The 22710-nt window shown below is 42.4% G+C and overlaps 1 protein-coding gene across 1 annotated transcript in view; it reads right to left on the minus strand.

The window, feature by feature from the left end:
- Positions 1 to 22710, minus strand: part of LOC311063456 (protein NLRC3-like) — a 621663-nt gene that overhangs the window by 509647 nt on the left and 89306 nt on the right. The gene's annotated exons all lie outside the window — the stretch shown is intronic.

The following is a 22710-nucleotide window of genomic DNA, read 5'->3' on the forward strand; positions in this document are numbered from 1 at the left end:
AACCTACTAGATTTTCAGCCTGCTACGTGGCCTTCACACCTAGTCCTATGTTGCGGTGATAAGAGCAATGGTCACCGAAGTATGGCCATTTGAAGTGTCAAACACTGCTATAACACTGCTGCCGAGCAGCGATGCACTTGCAGCACCCAGGTCCACTGTCATACCTGTGCGACCTTGTGTTCGGGGCCAGCTATCTAAGTGCACTGTTTTTGGGGAGCCTGCGCCCCTTTTGGGCAGGGGCGCGGGCGGGGACTTCTTTCTTCTACAATAGAAGAGTTAAGACGTCACATTCTAATACCAAAATACCCAATCTTGGCACCGACCACAGTGGCGCACCTCGCTAATCATTAGACTCCCAACCCACTACAACTGGGAGTCTGGGATTGATTCCCTCTTGGGATAGACTTTTTCAGTCATCCGCGGACAACTTTATAGTTTTGGACCATGACGGAGGCGCGCCGACTCAGCAGACCTTGAGGCTGAGGAGTTGCGCCCGAGCGCCTCCAGGCGCGAGTGCCCGCAACGACCAGCCGATGGTCTGCTAGTCGACTAAGCGCCGTTCGAGTTATATACCGATAGGGACAGAATCGTAAATAATATTGGTGGGGACTGCGTTTGCCCCACTCACTGCGTTTTCCCCAACTGCCACTCAAAGTGACTACTGGCCAATCACAGTGCGTCTTTCCCGGGACTTAACCAGCTCTCAACTTCCGGTACACAAACGCACGACATTCCCAAAGCTGGCGTGTTTGAGAGGTAGGGGTAAAACTGGAAGTGAACAGATCCACTTCCGGGTTGCAACATTGAACTCCACACCCCTCAGTTCCTAGGCAATTGGACAAATCGGGAGTAGGAAGGAACAACCGGAAGTGGACATTTTTTATGAAATTGGAAGTCTGTGGGACCACCCACCAAGCGTGGGGCTTTTAGCATGCTGGGAACTGGAATAATGGCTGTTTGAAGCCCAGCCAATAGGAACACAGAGGGGGTGGGGCATCAGCAATTACAGCCTGTCCCTATTGGCCGTCCAAGAGCACCTACCAAGTTGGGGGCATTTAGAATGCTGGGAACTGGAGTTATGGCTGTTTGAAGCCCAGCCAATAGGAACACAGAGGGGGCGGGGCATAAGCAATTACAGCCTGTCCCTATTGGCCATCTAAGAGCACCTACCAAGTTTGGGTAGCTTAGCATGCTGGGAACTAGAGTTATGGCTGTTTAAACCCCAGCCAATAGGAACACAGAGGGGGCGGGGCTTACGCAATTACAGCCTGTTCCTATCGGCCGTCTAAGAGCACCTACCACGTTTGGGGCATTTAGCATGCTGGGAACTGGAGTTTTGTCTGTTTAAACCCCAGCCAATAGGAACACAGAGCTCTGTAGGGGGCAGAGCAATGGTGCGCCTGTGGCTATTGTGACGGCAGACCCCTGACCAGTGTTGGTGCCAAGTTTGGTGCGGATCGGAGCAACGGTGCGCCTCGCAGGTCCGCATGTTACGTTTGTGACGTCCGCGCACCCGCCCAACTTCTAGGCAATTTTGATATAGACCACCGAAGTCCTGACGTCACTCGTTCATCCCCATAAAGTAATTTCGCTATGGAGAATAACATTGGGTCATCATAGAATCGTCTCATATAAGAATTGTGGTCCAAAAATAAACAAACTGTCTCGGCATAATTGTCAGGGAGGAGGTTCTGTATCGTTTATGATAGTCAGTCACTTATATTTGATACAGTCTGTTTCTGGCGAAAATGTAACTTAATTCGGCGGAAGTAACATTATCGTTTTCTCACCGTCAGTTGATGCTTCATATCCATAAGAGTCAAACCGCCCGGGTCACTTGTTTATTTTTGGAACACAGTTCTTATTTGACGCGATATCAAAGACGTCTATGGGATTCAGAATGGGGGTGGAAAACCGCAAACCAGGTAGACAAATGCAATGTTGCAATGCTCATGGGACGGCCTTGCACACCGTGCAGGAACCTATTTGACCAGGATCACGTGCAGGCACACACCAGGCAAATTAACATAGGAATAAGCCTAGATGCATAATAATTGTCCATTGTGTGACCTGTGTAGGTGTTAAGCAAGGTGCGCGTCACATCATTAAAATACAGTGCAACCACGTTCCAATACAGGATTGCAACACTGGATATTACAATGATCTACAAGTTCACATTGTAGATCTTCTATTTTCAAAAGAAATCTTGAAGAAAATTTGATTTGTTTAAATTTTAACTACACAAATCTTCTATGGGGGTCCTTGCCATCAAAATACTTGAGGACCACTGGTTTATACAACATTACACAGCAAGCCCAAAATAAGAAACTACACTTTAGAAACAAGGCCAAAGAACCGCAACCCGCAACTACCAATAGGCCTATTTATAAGCGACTTTACAGAAAAACAAGCCCAAAGTCGCTTATAATAAACTGACATGGCAACACTGTGCACGCAATTTGAGGCAGCAGCACCATCTGTTGGCTGTCAGTGCATCTCACCCTTTGAAAATGGAGTTACTTAGGTCAGGGGTCTTCAAGGTTTTTCAGGCTACGGCGTAGCCTGAAAAACCTTGAAGCCTTGAAGACCTTATCCGAAAGAGAGATGAAGCAGGGACCCCCACGTCATATTGTCAGTGGTGGAAAAAGTACTCAAATGTTTTACTTAGGTAAAAGTATCAATACTGCAATGTAAAAAATACTCTGTTACAAGTAAAAGCAAGGTATTAAAAATGTACTTGAGTAAAAGTACAAAAGTATTTGGTATCAAAATGTACTTAAAGTACCAAAAGTAAAAATACTCATTATGCAGATTTCACAAGTTTTCATGTGTAAAATGTATAAAAAGTTCTTTGTAAATAGCCGATCTAAGCTATGCTATTTTCAAAGTATATATAAGTGGTTTTGTAATAATAATCATAACCTACTAAGTAACTAACTAAAGTTGTCAAATAATACAATACAATATTTGCCTCTGAGATGTAGTGGAGTAGAAGTAAAAGAGATGAAAATGGGAAATACTCCAGTAAAGTCAAAGTGCCTCAAAAGTCTACTTAAGTACAATACTTGAGTAAATGTACTTAGTTACTTTCCACCACTGCATATAGTGCATATAATTGAGTTGCAGATTAAACTTTTTCATAGATTTCATAGATAGCTACATAGACTTGTTTAACAGCACTGTCAAGTAGTCAATTCATGTTTTTTTATTGTTCATTTTTTACACTATATAGCATCACGATCATTTTAACCACTTTAACCATATTTTATACTTTGGCTATTCAAAAATAGCAGATAATGAAACAGAGATGGAGAGAGACAAAGACCGTCGAGAACGTGACTCGAACCCACGGTGCGCTGTGAGGCGACTTATGAGCCTAAGTGCCCGGACCGCTAGGCCAGCAGTCCCGGCCCTTTATGACATTTTTTAGTTAGGTTCAGTTTTGCAAATACCCAAAACCGTTTCAGTGTGTTGCTGTTTTGTAAAGGCCTCATTCTGTTAACGAAAACTGTTTCTTCAATTCTAGTTTTGGTTGTTTTAGTTTTAGTGAACTACAGTATAAGGGTCTGCACTGCACATTGCTGTGTTAGCAACTGACTTAGCTAGCTGTTATGTTACAACCTTGAGACGGCTAGGACACTGGTCCTGAACGTTGGGTGTGGGGACCACTAGGCGGTCCAAATGGACCCTTACGGGTCTCTAATTTTATTTCATTTTTGCTTTTTACCCCCTTTTTGTCTGTCGTTATACCAATTGACTCCCCACACATTTCTGTGTGTTGTCACAGCTGTTGTAGCCTATCCTATTGTTCCATCCCTAGCTTCCCTACCCCGAACACGGGCCTAACCAAATGGACCCGTAAGGGGGTTCCATTTGTACACTCTCTGAGTTAAATGAACACTGGGGAGTGTACGATGTAGACTAGGGTCCCAGAGATAGCCTATTGTAAACTCTCAGAGTTACAGACAGTTAAAGGGTCCGTTTGGACTGCTGGTAGGTCCCCGAACCCGACATTGAGAACCAGTGGGCTAGGATAACATATTGGTGCTGTTCACACAGGATTTAACGAGTAAAATTGGAAGTGATGACACAAAGAAATGAGCAGACACAATTGGACTGGAACACTATAAAAAAGATTAAGCTGATAAATGGGTACTCTCTAGTGATTGGCCGATATTCGCAGAACACCTGAAAATGTATTTTCTGTTTATTGAAGAGCAGAAGAGACAGAGAGACCCACTGTTAATGAATAAACACTCGCAATGATTCCTATTATAATATAGAGCTTTAGCCTTTTAACAAACAAAAAAATTAAAAACGTTTTGTTTTTCAACCAAAGAATATCATTTACCCTACCTTTAATATAAGTTTTGTAATAATTCTAATTCCGTAAATAACCATAATATGACATCATATATCTGATTGTCATACATTTGCACAAGTCTATGTATAATCCTAATAATCCTATTTCATTTAGACACTTCAGCTCAGGGATAACCAATACCATTATTAACCATTACCATATATTGCATATATAACCATTACCGCAATATTATACACTGCTCATGTGATATTACAGATTACCTGCGCAGGCAGGACTACAGATCTGAAATCACAACCCCCCAGAGCAGAGCATAAAATACAAATATAACATGAACATAACATTGAACTTTCAATACATAATTAAACTACCACATATCATAGCACAATCCATAGAACCACAGTACAATCCACAAATCTAACAATAAGAACTAAATGCCACAGGGAGGAGGCTGGGGAGGTGGAGGAATTTTGACACTGACAGCTGACAACCGGCGCTGACAGCTAAGCCCATATAATGAACTGTGAACAGAGGCTAGCTTAAATGAACCGCCAGAGATGCACTGTGGGAATGAGGGCGTGAGTGAGTTGGCTTGTAGCGAATGAGAAGGACGTGAGGTTGAACGTACTGACTTGTGGGAGTGTGAATGAATTAGCTCGTTAGCAAATGAATGTGGGGGGTCCGGGGAGAGTGAACGTAGCATATACACATCCTGCCTTCCGCGCCTACATGAACTATCGCTACGCTCAATTATTCACATATACCACACATGGTAAATGTACACCAGGAATGCTGCGATGGCAACAACGTACATGGCCAAGAACGTGGTGTCTATGTATGTGGCCAGTGTGACGAAGTGTCCATGATGTGCCCTCTTGTCCTGCGTTGTCCTGCAGACCCGACGGGCTTCTCTTAGCTGCTCTAGGATCAGTTTGAGCACCTCTGCATCTCTCAGCTCATCATCCGAGACAGGCGGCCTCTCTCTGGCTGCTGTTGTCTCCTCCATGTTCACAACATCTCCATCAGCTTCTGAAAGACAGGAGGAGGACTCAGATTATTTACTTAATTGAAAGTGGCAGTACCACAATATGAAAGTACTCTAGTATGTTGAGGGCTCTAGTCTTGTGCGGCGCCTTATGCCCTAATCTTCATACCTGGGTAGGTATTTTTTTACTTTAAAGTACCAAAAGTAAAAGTACTAAAATGTTTGAAAATAGCCGATCTACAAGCTCACAACGCGTCACGATGCCACTCGTTGTGAGCTTGTAGATCGGCTTGTAGATCGGCTTTTCTATAGCCTAGGTATAAAATAGGGCTAAAGTGGTTAATGTATGTTTTATAATAATTTATATCTGCAAAGTATATAGTAACTAAAGTGTTCAAATAATTGTAGTGGAGTAAAAGTAAAAGTATTGAAAATTGGAAATACTCCAGGAAGGTAAAAGTATCGCGAAATGTGTTGTGAGCTTGTAGATCGGCTATTTTCATTAGTTTAAAATGTTTTTTTTTTCAAAGTATAACAAAATGAAAAAGGAGATTAGCCATAAGGCAAGAATAAGGCCCTAGTGTGTGTGTGCGTGCGTGCGTGTGTGTGTGTGTGTGTGTGTGTGTGTGTGTGTGTGTGTGTGTGTGTGTGTGTGTGTGTGTGTGTGTGTGTGTGTGTGTGTGTGTGTGTGTGTGTGTGTGTGTGTGTGCGTCTGCGTGTGCGTGTGCGTGCGTGCGTGCGTGCGTGCGTGTGTGTGTGCCATGCCTTTGTGAAGGACAGTTTGTGCCAGAGTGTCCTCAGAGGTGTTGGTGGCACAGGGAGCATCCATGTCCATGAGGAAGCTGACCACCATGGTCTCCACAACACTCAGGGTCACCAGGGAGAAGATGACGAAGCAGTACAGAGCTACAACAAGGACAGAGAGATGTCATACACCGTGAGAAGATGACAAAGCAGTACAGAGCTACAACAAGGACAGAGATGTCATACATAGTGACAAGATGACAAAGCAGTACAGAGCTACAACAAGGACAAGCATTACACCAGTGCTCATTTTGACAGCAAATTTAGATTTAGTTTTTAGTTTTTTTTTTAAATTTTCCATCCAAGTCATCTGAAATGTTTTACTTTTAGTCTAGTTTTTTAACAACATTTTTATCCCACGATTTTGTAACCCCATTTTTTACACCCAGTGCCAATTGTCTATGTAATCCTGGGCACTACCTTCCCTCTGCCAGGCCAGGGCCGAGCTCATGCCTCCTTCAATGCATGAGAGCCAACTGACCTTCTTGTGACCTGACAGGGGAGTTTCCCTGGTTGGACGTAGCGCGTGGAAGGAACACGTTATTCCAACCAGTTCCTTTCCCCTCCATCAGGCGCCCCGGCTGGCCAGGGGGAGGCAGTATAGTGACCAGGATTACTGCATGTTTTTGTGAGGGTACCTACCCTAGGAGACACGGGGAGAACATGCAAACTCCACACAGAAAGGCCCTTTCGCCAATCCCACCTAGGGTATGGGCACTGATGACGCGGAGGAGAGAACACGCCCCCATCGCCCACAGCGTCCCCTGCGGGAATGACTAAATATCATGGGATTTGCATTAAATGCATTAAACTGCGTGCCGAAAATAGACGATCTACAACCTTGTAGATCGGCTATTTTCGGAGCGTGACGCGCGCCCGCAGCCAGCCATAGTGGCTTAGTTTTACTGGATCTCTTCTCCCATAGTCCCTCCCTTCCCTAACATTTCATAACATTTTTTTGTCATCAGAAATTCCATAACTCCATGACTGATCCGCCACAGTTAAAAACCCGCGCCTATGGTTCTTGCTTTAAATCGTGTATTTTAATAGCTTTTTTTTTTACGACACTTCCGGCGCCCGACCGGAAGTGTCGTCAAAGCATGGCTTATACACTCGAGCGCATTCAAGAACCACAAGTTGCATAGTGTTCTCTCACTGTAAAAGATCTCTCCAGGAAAAACAAAAGAAAAAGCTATTAAAATACACAAGAACCATAGGCTCTTGCCCTTAGACTTGGGCTATACACAGTTTTTAACTGTGGCGGATCCGATATGGAATTTCTGTACTGTACTACTAGTCTAAGGATACCATAACGTCATAATAAAGGTAAGAATAACATCGAGGAAATTCCTCCTTTAACACTGATGTCTCACCTATATGAGGTATGGTCTGGGTGGTGGAGGGCAGCATGTCTTGGAGGATCAGCAGGAGGACAGAGATAGACAGCAGCAGGGTGATCTTGAAGCTCAGCTTCTCTCCTCTGGCGTCGCTGATGAAGAAGGAGGCCACATCCAGGAGCAGGAAGTAGAGCAGAGGCAGGAGGAGGTTCATTGTGTACAGCATGGGTCTCCTGGCGATGGTGATCTGGATCCACAGGGTCACCACAAAACACTGTGGTTAATTGTGTCGACTAAAACTGTAACAAAACAAATTACCTTTTTTTCCCCACGGACAAAAACGAAATCTCAACAGCAACTCAAATGAGGTTGAACCTCCATGCTCTTTTCGAGAATAAATAAAGGTTTCAATCAAATACAAACTAAGCTATGATGACTAATACTCAGTGGTGGAAAAAGTACTCGTGTCAATACTGCAATGTAGAAGTACTCCGGAATTAAAAATGTACTTGAGTAAAAGAACAAAAGTAATGTTATCCAAATTGACTTAAAGTACCAAAAGTAAAAGTACTAAAATGTTTGAAAATAGCAGATCTACAAGCTCACAACAAGCTTGTAGATCGGCTATTTTCAAATGGCCTAGGTACTGTATAAAATAGGGCTAAAGTGGTTAATGTATGTCTTAGAATGTAATAATTTATATCTGCAAAGTAACTAGTAACTAAAGTTTTCAAATAATTGGAGTGGAGTAAAAGTACAATATTTGCCTCTGAAATTTAGTGGAGTAGAAGTAAAAATAAAAGTAAAAGTACCACAAAATTGTACTTAAGTACAGTACTTGAGTACTTAGTTACTTTACACCACTGCTAATACTATGACTAGATATAGTGACAATTTCGTCAACAAATAAAAACTAGACTATTAGTGCTCTTGAGAGCATTATTGATAAGTAAATCCCTTCAGGGTGATTAGGCCTAATTAGGCCTAATCACCCTGAAGGGATTTATTTATCAACAATGACCAGCTACCCGTCAATTATCCCGCTTATTACACAGCTACTTAATAAATAAGATAAATTGACCCAAAAGTATCAACAAAACAAAGTATTTCCTTGCTTTATACAGCAATGAAAGTATTTCATAAGTATTGTGCTGCGCGGACACCATTGCACGGAAAACAAGAAAAGTGTCAAATAGAATACATTTTTGGTTACTGCATTGTCTATTTCTCGCTTCAAATGTTTTCAAAAAATATTCTCAAGAGCATATTTTTGGCTGTAATGACATGGTGTGTTTGTTTACATGGCTGTCCTGTTGGATACAGCATAAAACCAAGCAGCGCAGGTTGACATGAGCAAGTGTTCTGAGTCTTTAATCAGACAGCGGTCTGTATAGAGCTCATCAGTCATTATCCAGAAATAACACACACGCTGAATTCAGCGATTGACCAGAAGGATTGATCAGAATCAAGCATTCAACAAAGCCGTGTAATAATAATACCTCATAAGTAAGTTTAGAATAACCAGTTTCGTCGGGGGAAGTGCTTTTATTGGGGGTGATCCTCTTGAGGGCCCATTCTCCCTGAGTCATCATGGCTTGCACTGACATCCAGGTCAGTACGGAGCCGTTGGAGTACTGGTCCAACGTCAGACCTCGCTCTGAGCACATCAAAGTATACATGTTATCAACAAACACCCACATAAATAAGTGTTAACCCATTAAGACCTGAGGCCGATTCTACAAAATGCCTTCTAAACCAGTAGTTTTCGTGTCAAAGACCCCCAAATTGATATGTATTTGGCCGCGAACCCCCATCTGAAAATATTTTGTGCCATGGGGACCTCCACCCCAACCACCACGTAAGGACTGACCATCCATCTGTTCTTGTGTACCTCCGAAAGAGTAGATGTTTGTAACATTTGTATTTTGGGGGCTCTGGCTGGGATGACAGAGCTCTCTCTTCCGAAAATAAAGAATACGGATTGACTCCTGAGATTGACTCCTGTTCTTCGTTCTTCCTTGACTGGCTTCAGCGGTCCCTGAATCGCTAGCCACGGGCATAAAAAAAAAAGCGATTCAGGGTCTGGTGACACTGTCAAAGGCGGGGTTTTCTCGGTTGAAAATCAAACAGGCCCAATGGGGCTGATCCAGTATGAACCAATCGCCAAAGAGTCCCACTTTGGCCACTCCCTGGCTGCACTGAGAGCGCTTCCAGACTGAATAATGTTGTGAAAGGAAAGGAAACAGGCTACATTCTTACACGATCTCAACATTTAAACCCCCCCCCCCTCATATGGGGTACCCTCCTGGGGGTCCCGACCCACAGTTTGAGAACCAGTGCAATGTAGACATTTAACAGACGCTTGTATCCAGAGCGACTTACCTCAGCATGGACTTACCTGCAGGGTGTATGAAGGATATGAAGGTGAAGCTACATGTTTGAGTGTCAAAGGGGAACTTGGTCAGGTCCATCTCACACATGGTGGTCAGGCGGTGAACTTCAGATGTGACGATCCTACCAGTGTAATACACTCTGGCGTACGGACCCTTCACAGTAGCCCCGCTGTCAGAGACACTGATGGAACAAAGATTAAAGGCATTGAAAAGTGATATTTTTTTTGGTGAAAACAAAACGTTTTGGCAAAAATGTACATCCCGACCTGGAAATGTATGTTCTGTTTATTAAAGAGATGGAGAAGTTACCAGAAGCAGGGACGTGTGTTTTCACTTTTCAATGAGTCTAACATTCATTAGAATGACAATATCAGTCACCAGAACGAAGGACTGGTGTTTTTAATGAGTCTAACGTGGTTAAAATGGAGTTTGAAGGGGGAGTGTCTGATAAAATGAATGTCAAATATCTAAATACTGAATCAAGCAACTTTAAAACCGTCTGGGGTGAAACGCAGGAGTAGACGTTAAAATGACCCCAAACTGTTTGAAAGTGAAATATCCCTTTAATTAAAAAAGAAAGTTGAACAAACAAGAGGGTTTAATAGCAGTGAACATGCTTATATATATATATATATTTACTTCCAAAATGTTAATGAAGTCCACGATCATAGCACCAGAGGCAGCTCCACAAATCATGTTCAACCCAGATTTGGCTCAACAAAGGGAATGAACTCGTTCTCATGCTATTCATCAAAAATGTGGAATGCCCTACCAAAAGGAGTAAAGGAGTGTAAAACCCTACTCACTTTCAAAACTGCCCTAAATATACACCTTCAGGAGGCTGCAATTCGAAAATGGCCCCTGTCCAAGTCTTAACCTACCCCCCTACCCCCCTACCCCCCCCCCCCCCCCCCTTTTCTTTTTCTTCTCTCGTACGTATTTTTCACTCTTCATACCAGTAACCTGTAAGCTGATTGTATGACATTCTGTATGGTAGTGTGTATATCTGTCTGTCTCTTATATGTCATCATGATTTCTGTGCATGGGGATCTCATCTTAAACAAGCTCAGTGCTTAATGAGTCTTCCAGTTAAGTAGACCTTGTATTGTGAATTTGTACTTCCATGTACTTGGTGTTGTTCTCATGTCTTACTAAATAAAGTACATCAATCAATCAATATGTGTTGACCTACTCCTCCTTGATAGCTACATCTGGGGTCCACAGCATGTCTCTGGGGACAGTGAGCCAATCTGTTCCACAGAACCTCTCTGGATCCCAGGAGATGAATTCATCCATCCAGCTCTGATGTGGACAGAAAGCTTTTAGTATAGTTTGCGAATTTGTTTGAGAAAAAACACACAAAATTCACAAATAAAGCTTTTCGAAGATATGCGCTTTGCCCATTATGTGAGCATTTTTCTAGCATTTTCAGAGCATGTTTTATTTTAATAATCAATCAATCGATTGCGTTCTGGCTTGGATCAATGGTACTAACGTAGTATTATGTATTATTATACTATTATTTTTAAGTTAACAGAAACAGTGGTGGAAATGGTACTCACATGTTTTACTTAAGTAAAAGTATCAATAGGCCTACTGCAATGTAGAAGTAGTCTGTTACAATTGAAAGTCCGGAATTCAAAATTGACTTGAGTAAAAGTACAAAAGTGTACAAAAAGTGGTATTTGGCCAAAAGTGGTATCAAAATGTATTGAAAGTACCAAAAGTATTAAACTGTTCGAAAATAGCAGATCTCCACCCTCACAACCTTAATGTATCTTCTATAATATAATGATTTATATCTGCAAAGTAACCAGTAACTAAAGTTTTCAAATACTAATTAAAAAAACAAAACAAAAAACAAAAAATTATACCAGGATTATACCAGGGTCAGTCCACCCTTAGGTGAACACGCACTGACCCTCTGCACCTTAATCCCCATGTATAACGCACAAACTTTATTTTTATTTTTATTATTATTGCGCTCTTTTTCTCTCTAAGCACCTTAGCGTCTATAAGTATATCATGCACAGTATACATACATTGCTGCTATGCTCAGGCACCTTAGTTTGTCTCTTATCTCAGGTACTTTGTAAATATGTAGATAACTTGTTTTTGGCCTTCTATTGTTCTCTGTTGATCTCCTTCCCACTTAACCCCCTACCCCTCTTCTTTTTCTCTCTCCCCACTCTTCTTTCTACGGAATTTAACGTTGCGATGGGAGTGTTGTACAAAAACAAATTTCACCCACTTTTTTACCTTGTAAACCTGTGATGTGACAATAAACCTGATTCTGATTCTGATTCTGAAATGCCTCTGAGATCTAGTGGAGAAGTAAAAGTATAGACAATTGGAAATACTCCAGCAAGTAAAAGTACCTCAAAATTGTACTTAAGTACAGTACTTGAGTAAATGTACTTAGTTACTTTACACCACTGCTATGAAAACACATTTGTTAAATTATCATTGAAATCTTAGTGTTTTGCCAATTATTTTGGGGCCCATACTTGCAATACCCTTGCGGTCCACCAGTCGGCCCCTGGTCCACAGGTTACAGGTTGATAACACCAGTGGTGTAAAGTAACTTTACAAATAATAAGTACATTTACTCAAGTTCTGTACTTAATACAATTTTTAGGAACTTTTACTTTACTGGAGTATTTACAGTTTTCAGTTCTTTTACTTCTACTCCGCTACATCTCAGAGGCAAATATTGTACTTTTACTCCACTACAATTATTTGAAAAGTTTATAGTTACTTTGTAGATTTTGATTATTATTACAAAACATACATTAACCACTTCAGCCCTATATATATTTCGGCCATGTGAAAATAGCCGATCTACAAGCTCACAATGCGTCGCGATGCTACGCATTGTGAGCTTGTAGATCTGCTATTTTCAACACGATTTAAAACATTTTGAGCTTGTGAAATGGGACATTCTGCACGATGAGTACTTTTACTTTTGGCACTTTATGTGATACCAATACTTGATAGCAGTACATTTTGAATTCTGGACTTTTACTTGTAACAGAGTATTTAAGTAAAAAAGAAATAGTACTTTTTCCACCACTGGATAACATACAGTTCTTACCATGGTGATGGAGGAATGGCAGGTGAGGGTTTGGGACTTGGCATTCTGCACAGAATATGGGAGGACTGCGTTAGTTACTATATTTTAGCAGAGGCACAGTGAAAGATACGTTTCACATTAAAGGAACAATTCACCCAAAAAGTGACTTACTCACTCACTTACTTAGTAGTTATTTTTGGGGTGAAATATTCCTTTAAAGGTAGTGTAAATTATATTTTTGGGTTATAACAAAACAAGTTTTTGTTGTTGTTAAAGTTAAAGCTCTAGGGTTTTTTTCTTTACCGCCTCCAGGATGCCAGTCATGATGAAGTCCATGCCCACGTTGGTGGCTGTGGTCCAGTTCTTCACGGGCCGAAGAACGTGTCTCTGGCTGCTCAGGTTCAGGTGCTCCAGCAGAGCAACGTATGAACAGTCAACTTCCTCCTGACTGGAACAGACACCAGCTATACGGAACAAGCAAACACGTCTCACAATATCTGTGCTGTCGGGCATGAAACCAGCTAGCCCTGAAACATGACTGTCATACCATGACAGTCATGGTGCCGAGTCCCCCTGGTTTATAGCGGTGTTCGATTTTTTTACATTGCCAACTCTCACATGTACATAAACTTTCAGATTTCAAATATAAAGTGCTTACCCCCGAGCCATGGATGTTACAAGGCGATCCGGACCGCGATAAGTACCCGTATCTCCCGTATTGTCCAATAAAAAGCACTTTAATCCCATCGCCGGCCATTTTCTTTTTTTTTGTAATGTATCAGAGTGCAATACACCTCCCAACCATTAGTGTCGCATGGTTGAAAGTATCGGAGACAATTTGCTGAAAATGGTCGGTGATCGGATTAAAATTCATTTTATTGAACAATACGGGAGATACGGGTACTTATCACGGTCCGGGTCGCCTTGTAACATCCGTGGCTCGGGGGTAAGCACTTCATATTTGAAATCTGAACGTTTATGTACATGTGAGAGTTGGCAATGTAACAAAAATCGAACACTGCTATAAACCAGGGGGACTCGGCACCATGACGCTATACAAGCGTCATGTGACCATGGCTAGAAACCAGCTAACTCCAAAATGTTCATTTTTTTCAGGAAATTACTAAAACAAAACAAAAAGAGTTAGGAGGTTTTGTTCATCATTGATAAGAACAGCTGAATGGAACTCCAAGCTCACAATGAGGTTGGAGGTCAAAAGGGGGCGAAGCCTGGAGTTAGCAAAACTCTGCCCCTCTTTGGTGGAGTTAGCTGGTTTAGCACAGAGATATAGAAACCTAGATACCTCATTGGCCTCTGCGGTTCGTTGGAGCGCCAATCACAGCGCTCACAGCGCGTTGACTACTGGCCAATCACAGCGCTCACAGAACGTTGACTACAGGCCAATCACAGCGCTCACAGCGCGTTGACTACTGGCCAATCAAAGTGCGTCTTTTCCGGGACTTGTCAGAATCTAGCCGAGACTTTTAATGTGACGCACCGTGACGCACGCGGAAGCTTGCCTTCTCTAAAATGGCGTCCGGAAATATAGATGCCTCAGAGGCGGAAGAGGTGTGAGGTACCTCTACCTCTAAAAGTGCTTTTGTCAGAAGCACTTTTTAATTATTTTCATTTGTTCAATATTTTTAAATCAACACACAGAGGGTGTTCAATAGCACTGATTTATGGGGGAAAAAAATGCGAAAGCGGAAAGATCGAGTTAGCTGGTTTCTGCCCGACAGCAATGATTATAGGCTCTATATGCACAGCAGCCATATTGGAAAGAAATTGGGCCTCTCCCTTACTTCCTTCACATGTGTTACCAATTATACTGATTATGGCTTTGTTCCATTTTGTGTGGCACAGTGGTTCTCAAACCTTTTAATTTCAAGGACCCCATAACTCTGAGAGTGTACAAATGGGTTGGACCCGTAAAGGGCCATTTGGAACCCCCTCAAGGAACCATGAGGGTCGATGGACCACACTTTAAGACCCACTGGTGTAGCAGTGTGGGAGTGTGTTGACAGTGAGTGAGCCAACGTGCACAATATCAGCACCCTGACTCTGTTTGACCAGAATGGAACAGAGCCTTCATTAGTATCAAACATCACCGAAGCGGAACAAGCGGCACTCCAAAATAAAGGGTGCAAGACTGCAGTGGCGTCAGTTCAGCAAAAGCTAAGGTATGGCAAGGTTAGGATTGCCAACTCCCAGAGATGAAAATAAGGGATGCCTTTCCTGGGCGCGCGGCAAAGCAGCGTGGTCAAACCCCCCAAAATGCAAAGAAAACTATGCATTATACCTATAAAACAATTCAAACACAATGGTCTTACATCTGCATTAGGCTACTATTCATGTTTTTTTTTCTCTTGAGCCAAGGTATGGCACCTGCTCGAGCAAGACTGGCTCAGATACAAATTCTCATTTCTTGAGAACGCGTACGCGCTTCTGCCTCAGCCTTCCTCAGAGCAGATTAAAACGTGCTAATGGGGGTGTAGGCCCCTCTTCTAAGCTCACACAATCATCCCCACCTGTGATGTGAACACGTAAGCGCTCTCAATAAATGAACATTTGTATCTGAGCCAGTCTCGCGTCCTTTATTTTTGGCGTGCCACTTTTTCCACTAAGGGTGGTATTTGATTTAAGTTATATATAGCCGAGCACCCACTGGCCTAAACTAAAAAGGCTTCAGGAGGAAGCACACCTATTTTTCTTTCTTACCTTCATTAGTATCATTGGTAACACCTGTGAAGGAAGTAAGGAAGAGGCCCAATGTATTTCCAATACGGCTGCTGTGCATAGAGCCTATTAAACTACAGAGCACATCCAAGGACATAATAGTTAAAGGTGCTGTGAGTGGTATTTTGGTTAAATACGTTTTAAAAGGCTCTACATTGTGACAGTAATCATTGAGTGTTTGTTCAGTAAGGGTCTAAAAACAATTTTGGACTAAATTGGAGCTGGAACAGTAACACTGACGCTGATAAAATGGATGAAATTTGCAACCCACCTGAAAATGTATTTTCTGTTTATTAAAGAGCAGGAGAGACCCCTGTTACTGACCAGTAACATATAGGGATGATTACTTTATCACAATATAGAGCTATTTAACACTGTTACTGAACAAACACTCTATAGCAATATAGAGATATTTAACACTTACTTTAACCAAAGAAAATCCCTTACCCTACCTTTAATGCTCAACAAAGCACAGGGTTTAAGTGGTTCGTAATAACCAACCAACCTAACTTCATCACTCACCCATCAGGAGGAAGGCCAGTGTGTGTGGAAACAGCATGGTAGTGTGTGTGTGTGTGTGTGTGTGTGTGTGTGTGTGTGTGTGTGCCAAAAGTGCTGGACACACGCTTTATAAAGCGGAGAGAGAGTTATATAATATGGTCAAACATGGTCATGTCATAATTGTTTGCATACTAGCAATTATCATATGTCATAACTCATACATTCCTTTAAAATACAGTAGGACTATGTCTGTTTAATTAAAGCATTACTCATGTTCAGTGGTGGAAGTACTCAGATATGTTACTTAAGTAGAAGTAGCAATACCACAATATATAAATACTCTGTTACAAGTAAAAGGCCTGTGTTTAAAATGTTACTTGAATAAAAGTACCAAAGTATTGGCATCAAAATATACTTAAAGTACCAAAAGTAAAAGCACTAAAATGTTTGAAAATAGCAGATCTACAAGCTCACAACTTGTCGCACGTTGTGAGCTTGTTGATCGTCTATTTTCAAATAGCCTAAAATATGGCTAAAGCTAAATATGGCTATTATAATGTATGTAATAACCATGTATGTCAACTTAAATTTTGTGACAGCCCTAACAGTATACTCAAGTAAATGTGTCCACCACATAGGGTATCCATCCGGTATGTACTGGTGTAATACAAAGAGAAGCTCTTTCATGCTAAACCCAGTGCAGTGTCTATGGTCTGTTCTATTAGTCAGCATTATTAATCTGTCTGGTCTATTAGATGGTCTATTGAGTCAGCATTATTAATCTGTCTATTAGATGGTCTATTCTACCACAAAAGACAAAAGGTATGTGTGTGCGCACAGTCAATATATAAAGCAGCTCTGTATTAAACAGCTGGCCTGTTCAATAAATGATTGTGCACATGAATGTATGGGTGAGGAACAATGTGGTTTGGCTGCCTGGCCTCCTGAGCAAATATTTCAATATTTTGACTCGGTTCCAACCTGCAGCAGGCAAGTTGGAACAGAGAGAGACAGTGTGGGAGAGACCGACAGACAGACAGACAGAAGGAACGCTGGGAGATACAGTTTAGGGGAGACAGACAGTAGGACAGCTGAGAGGGAGACAGACAAAACAGGACAGCTGAGAGGGAGACAGTGTAGGAGAGACAGACAGTAGGACAGCTGAAAGACAGACAGTGTATGAGAGACAGACAGTAGGACAGCTGAGAGGGAGACAGTGTATGAGAGATAGACAGGACAGCTGAGAGGGAGACAGTGTATGAGAGACAGACAGTAGGACAGCTGAGAGGGAGACAGTGTATGAGAGATAGACAGTAGGACAGCTGAGAGGGAGACAGTGTAGGAGAGACAGACAGTAGGAGAGCTGAGACTGAGAGACAGACAGTAGGAGAGACAGACAGTAGGACAGCTGAGAGAGAGACAGAAAAACAGGACTGCTGAGAGGGGGAGACAGTGTAGGAGAGACAGACAGAGAATAGAGAGGGTTGTTATTTTGAACATGTCATATTCAACAAAGTATATTTGGGAGGTGGTGGGTATTTACAATGATGATTCGACCATTGGTTCTCAAAGTGGGGTCCGGGGACCCCCAGGGGTCCTTGGGGGGGTTCCTCCAGGGGGTCCCAGCAAAATGTGTTAATAGCATCACAATAATTTTAACCTTTTATTCTTTAGCTATTCAAAAAATAGCAGACATACAAGCTCATAGCGCGGCACCAAGTGCCGCACTATGAGCTCGTAGATCTGCTATTTTTGAAAAATCGTGAAAATGAGTGCAAATCTTTGAATATTGTTTTAAAGCGAACATTTTTAATTATATTCTTTGCTACTGGGGGGTCCCTGGAACAAGATATTTTGAGATGGGGGTCCGCGACCAAATACATGTAAGTTTTGGGGATCCTTGATGTGAAAAAGTTGGAGAACCACTGGATTAGACGACGGGGTTGTATGCACTGCTCCTTTAAGAAGACACAGGAAACGGAAACCGGGGGAGAGGGCGTGTTGTTGTTGTTGTGAGCTCGGGAGAAATAAACCCGGAAGAAACGAAAAAGTTTCGGGAGCTTCAAGTTTTGGAGCTCCATGCTATGTTATAAGAGAAGAGACTCGAGATAAACCCTTCTATTGTTCTAGATACGACCGTACGGAAAGAACGTGGACGTCGGTGGAGAAACAGTGACCCAGCCACCAGCTTCTATCTATCTATGTCTGCTGCGTTTATCCTAGCTGTTACCTGTGGAGGAACTCTTAAAGGAACACTACACTACGAAACTTTACCCCACTAAACTTTGGACCTTGGCTGTGGTGTGTTTTCTGCTCGCGAAGGACCTTTTCACATCTCCACAGACAGAGACTGTAAGTAAGGAACTGAACTAGCCTTAGATCAAGACTCTCGTAGATGTATTTTGATAGATTCTGACATTTTCAATCACTGAGAGTCTTAACTAGTAACTAGCACCCCCGCCCAGTTTCCACTGGATTGTCAGCTCCAAAGCCCGTATTTCTCCAAACATGTACAAATGCAAAATATAAGGTGCTTACCCGCTTGCCCCGCATGTTAACTCGCCCTACGGAGTATTTGTGCAATGTATTAGTCCATATCTTTCAATAAAGAAGTGTTTTAATCCCGTCTGTGGCCGAACACCATCCCCCCCCATTCCGGCTGCGCCCCGTCACTACCGGCCATTGGGAATCGGCCACAGGCGGGATTAAAACACTTCTTTATTGAACAAGATGGACTAATACATTGCATGACTACCCCGTAGGGCGAGTTAACATTTGGGGCAAGCGGGTAAAGCACCTTATAGTTTGCATTTTGTACATGTTTGGAGAACTACAGGCTTTGGAGGTGGCAATCCAGTGGGGGGGGGGGGGGGGGGGGGATACTAGAACTGAACTATCTTGTGGATCAAGTGTGGAATCAAATGAGCTCCCAAATGTGCACCAACGATGGTACCATAGACTTTGTGAACTACTAAAACCCTGGGTCTTTTTATTTTCTTTCTAATATGTTTGGGTTGACTGTTTTGTTTCCCTATGAGGAGAGTTTGGTGAATAAATACACGCCCTATAGTTAAAGTGCTGAGTACATGTGGGTCTTTGACTGTGAATATTAATGATGGTCAGGGGTGAAAGTGGCTTTAAGTTCTTGCCCGAAACTCCCAGAGATCCTCTGAGTCAAAACCCCCAACATGCATAGAAAACTGTAGCCCTGAAACATGACAGTCATTGCGCTACTTCTTCCTGTTTTTTGAAATTTCTCCATTTATAACCCGTACATCTACATGATAAACATTCAGATTTCAAATATAAAGTGCTGACCCCACGGCCACGGATGTAACAAGTGAAAACGCCTGGGTCTAAGTAACCGTATCTTCCGTATTGTTCAATAAAAAGCATTTTACTCCTATCGGCGGCCAATATTTTCATCTTACTATAATTCTAGTAACCTGACGGTGGATGGGGTCTTGGGACTCCGATCAAACTGCGCATGCGTCGTTGCCAGGTTTCGCGAGAGAAACAAGCAGCGAGGTCTATGAAAACGAGGCCAAACCAAACGAACCCTATAACACCAACATTGGCCCTAAAGCGCTTACAATCGGCGGACATGGCAACACCGACGCCGACGCTACACCATAGACCCCGCCCACTCTCTACTGTGTAAACACTCCAGATTTGTTTCCCCACACACGATGCACATTAGCTCCATAAAGAACGGTTCTATGTCGTTCTCTTCCAGGATCGGGCGAACGTCCGCCAAGGCTCCGCTGTTTACCCTTTTGTATACATCGTATCCCAAAACTAATGGTAGATTCTAAACCGCACGGATGTTTAAGGTTTGGTCGGCCGCATAATATTTCAGGTCGCCAGCTAAACTACCCGTTTAAATCGCTTATTTAGTCAGCCTGTGGCCATGTTTCCCATTGGAGCCAAACCGGGAGCAGTACTGGCAGCGGACGTAGGGAGAAGCTGGACGTAGGGGGGTTTTTCGGGTTGAATGGGAAACATGGCCACAGGCAGACTAAATAGCCTGAATAAATAAGTTTGCCACGGGACCCGGGCCGGGCGAGTAACATGCCTACGCCATTCTCCGTGCTGAGATATTATATATATATATATATATATATATATATATATATATATATATATATATATATATATATATATATATATATATATATATACACGTGCGCGGCGGGGACGTGCGCGGCGGAGAAACCGCGCGACAGGACGTGCATTAACCCCAAATTTGCAACTGGGTAGCGTTAGCAATTAGCATGCTACGGCTAACAGCCACGTTAAACATCTTATCAACAACCTGTATGAACGTCAGTGTGGTCAATGTCATCAATGCTAACTAATTAGCCCGTTGAACAGTGTTAATTTGGTGACTTCTGGGGGTTTCTGACTGTGACACAATGTCACGATGTCGCGGACGCAGCTCGCGGGAATCGCGGCCTACTGCGCCACCAGAAGCCTCGGATCATGGTAGTGGCCCTGTCCCCCAATCAACGTGCTTTCAGCACGAACGACAACAACACATCTACCGGATGTACAAACACGGAATGAATAGCTTAGCACTTCCGGTGGTTCCTTCACAATAAAGGTTGCAACAAATACACACACCATGCAATGAAATAATCATATGCGTTTCTTAAACTCTAAATTAATACATTCCTTTTTTAACTGTTTTAACTACTCCTGCAATTACATTTATATGAAATAAATCACAACACCCCCCTATAACATTAAAAAAACGCCCAGTGGTGGACAAAGTCCTCACATTTTCAACTTAAGTAAAAGTATCAATACTGCAATGTAGAAGTACTCTGACACAAGTAAAAGGCCTAAAGTACAAAAGCATTGCCATCAAAATATACTTAAAAGTTCCAAAAGTACAAGTACTAAAATGTTTGAAAATAGCTCATCATCAGGCTCACAACGCGTCGCCATGCGTTGTGAAAATAGCAGATCTACAAGCTCACAATGCCTCGCAATGCGTTGTGAAAATAGGGAGATGGAGAGAGAGAGAGAGAGGGACGGAGAGAATACTCAAATACCTTGAGTAAAAATAATTCTGAGTACTCAAAATGAGTAAAAATACTTAAAAGTACTGAAAATGAGTAAAAATACTTCAAAGTTGAAAAACAAAGTACAAATACTTAAAGATTGATAAAAACACTAAAAATACCTAAAAGTTGAGAAAAACAGTAAAAATACTTAAAAATAGGGGGGCGCCACGACGGGGCGCGCGCGGGGGAGAAACCGCGCGACAGGACGTGCATTAACCCCAACTTTGCAACTACTTTCGCCTGCGCCCTTCACCGGGTATGGTCTAGTAGTTATAATGTATCAGAGTGCAGTACACCTCCCTACTGTTAGGGTCGCTTAGTTGAAAGCATGTGGAGAAAATGTCCATCGATCGGATTAAATTGCTTTTTATTGAGCAATACGGAAGATACGGGTACTTAGACCCGGGCGCTTTAACTTCTTACATCCATGGCCGTGGGGTCAGCACTTTGCATTTGAAATCTTAACGTTTGTGTAGATGTACGGGTTGTAAGTGTAGAAATGTCAAAAAACAGGAACAAGTGGTTCCATGACACATGTGACAGACGAGCGCCATGTGAACCATGGCTAAGGAAACTGCATTTTGATTTTGGCAGCTATAACACACACAATACAAACACAACAGGTCTTACACCTGCATTAGGCTACTGCAAATTTAGTTTAGTGCATCCACATAAGCAAATAGCAGCAACAACAAAGAAAGAAATACTGATAGAGCAACATTATGCCATCATAGTCAAGTCACCATCACCTGTTCTCTTTTTTTTGTTCTCTCCCCTGGCCCCCACACACATGTAAAGCATCTTTGAGTACTTAGAAAAGTGCTATATTATCATCATTATTATTATTGTTAATATTACCTGTGCTTGTTTCTGGTGGCCCTGCTGTCTGTCCCTACTTCTTGCAGGGTCTCTGCCTCCTAATTGTTCGTTGCATTGCACTTCATTTATTTTTTATAATTGCATTCTTCAACACAAGTTGCCGGTATTCATTTCCCCTCTAGTCTGTCAGCCAACCAGAAACATGTTTTTAACGTTGGTGGAATTTAATTTATCGTAGAGCCCACCTACTCTATCCGGTAATTTACACATACACACACACGCACACACCTAGGCACGGACAAAAGCCGTTTCCGTATCCGCTCTATACCGGATCTCCACCCTGCAAAGTGAACGGATCCCATTCCCAGTCTGGTCTGTTGCACCGTGGCGCGACTCACGCGAGTGACAAACTTCTCTCTGTGGAAAAAAATAAACACAGAAAACTGCACGGATTACGCTGGACGGATTACAGGGGGTCTACCAAATCTTTCTGTGATATGATATTTCTTTTACCTTAACCACTTGAACCCTAGCATCCCTTCTCTGAGGAGAACTTTAGCCAAAAATAGCAGACTACAAGCTCACAACGCCTCGCGCTGCAAGGCGTTGTGGGCTTGTAGATCGACTATTTTTGACAAAGCGGACGAAGGTATAGGTGTAGAGGGAAAAAAA

This window comes from Gymnoscopelus microlampas (assembly GCF_963454915.1).
Source record: "Gymnoscopelus microlampas genome assembly, chromosome: 16".
Taxonomy (NCBI): Eukaryota; Metazoa; Chordata; class Actinopteri; order Myctophiformes; family Myctophidae; genus Gymnoscopelus; species Gymnoscopelus microlampas.